Raw genomic sequence first — 1,930 nt, 5'->3', positions numbered from 1 at the left:
ATAACATTTAACATGGTAAAACATATAACATTTAACACAACATCATGAATACCCCTTTTGTTATTACCGGACCGATTTACATAGGTTTTTTTTTCAAAATGTTCTATTTCACCATGGAAAGGTTTAAGATGATGAAATGCTCGGATTTTCTTGTAGAAAAAGTTATGAACAAAATTAAGCCAATTCTAAAAAAAAATGTATTGCTCGGCCATTTTATGAGTGATTCTCGAATAAGAAATTTTCCCGTCCTAATTTCCAACAAAAAATCATTTACCAAAATAAAACGATAGGAATGCCTTCTTGAGTTAGCCTTGGGCTTGAGTTAGCTCTTATCATAATCTAATAATAAAACATTAATTTACACTTTTGTTAGCAATTATGGTGGCCAAAATGATGCCATTGCAATGAAGCCATAAGCAATCAAAACAATAATAAGTTGAACATGGGGAAAAAACATTAAACACTGAATTACTGTCCAATTATTTTTTTTTCATAAGGACCACAATAATTAATCATAATTAAAAGATAATAAAATTAAATATGTACCGCTACATCCCAGGAAGGGTGAGGGATGCTACTAGACCAACGGTTGTGCAAGGTGGTGATTTGGTCAGCCACTTTCTGTGGCTGGGTGGACGACGGATGGCTGAATCAAAAGCTCCAGGTAACATATAATAATTATTTGCCACAGCGGGATTCGAACCCGGGTCCTTCGAGTTAATAGTCAATTTCCTAACCAATATTAATCATTATGAAATGCAAAAATGCTATTAACAAAAGGGCATAAAATATATCAAACCAAGACAATCTAATTTCAAAATACAGTAACCTGTTAATTAGCTTGCGTAGAAGAAAAAAAGAATAAGAGTGAAATTGGTAACCAAGATCACGTCCTAAATTTCTGGGCTCAACATTTTGGGAGTTTATCCATAAGTGGAATGGCATGCATGCATCGCATATCTTATTTGTTGTTTTAGTTATTATTTTAAATATTTTAATATTCGTTTTATAGGGGAATTTGTTGATCAAATGAAATAGGGGTTGTGAAATGGAAGGGAAAGAAAAAGAAAAGGAATAAATCGAAAAACTTGTAGTTAGTTTGTAGACTGGTATTAATTGTAAAAGAAAACTGTGGAAGAAAAAAAAAATGTTATATATGTATTATATTATATGATGTAAAAATATGTAACTTATATTTGTCCAGTCACGGATTGATCAGTATGCTGTGTAATGTAGCAACCCCATATATTTGGGCAGCATGAATGAAGTATTTCTTTCTCTTCTCCCAGAAATGTCACGGGGCAAGATTTTTTCTTTAGAAAAAATAAAATCATATTAATTTTTAGGGTTGTCCTAAAGTACCAAATGCAATCTTTCAAATAAATTAAAAATACTAAATTTTTTACCTCGATTCATTCGGACCATTCTTTTCCTCCGGTGGCTATTTTGCATAGCCAACTCCTCTGCATTTTATCCGATTTTTACGTTAATACAAACGTTGGAAAGCTGAATGTCTGCTCTTTCAGCCGACATCGACAAACGTTATGATTTGATGTCATTATAAGGGGGGAAATATGGATATCAAAAAAGAGGGAAAAATAATTACCCGTCTTATATTATATCTTCGATTCTAATTTGATTAATTAGATCAGGTCCGTTGATCATAATGACATAATGATTATGGTATGATATAGCATGTAGAGAAACTACCGTACAGTAGTAGAACTCTAAAAATATTTTACAATATAAGGTCATGAGGCCATCTTCTTTTCAGGCGCCGCGGAGGATTGCCAGGAATGCAAGAAGAAGGAAGGTTAGAAACTAGTGGGTTTGGGTGGTTAGGGAGTTTATAATGGAAGGAATGATATCGGGTTCGGGCTAGATCGGTTACATAAGGAACATTTAGGTCTTTATGGATAATTTTATTAGA

Source organism: Halyomorpha halys, unplaced genomic scaffold (assembly GCF_000696795.3).
Source record: "Halyomorpha halys isolate HHAL.00 unplaced genomic scaffold, Hhal_1.1 Scaffold1549.1, whole genome shotgun sequence".
Classification (NCBI taxonomy): Eukaryota; Metazoa; Arthropoda; class Insecta; order Hemiptera; family Pentatomidae; genus Halyomorpha; species Halyomorpha halys.
The sequence above is the reverse complement of the archived record's forward strand: the minus strand, read 5'-3'. Positions refer to the sequence as shown.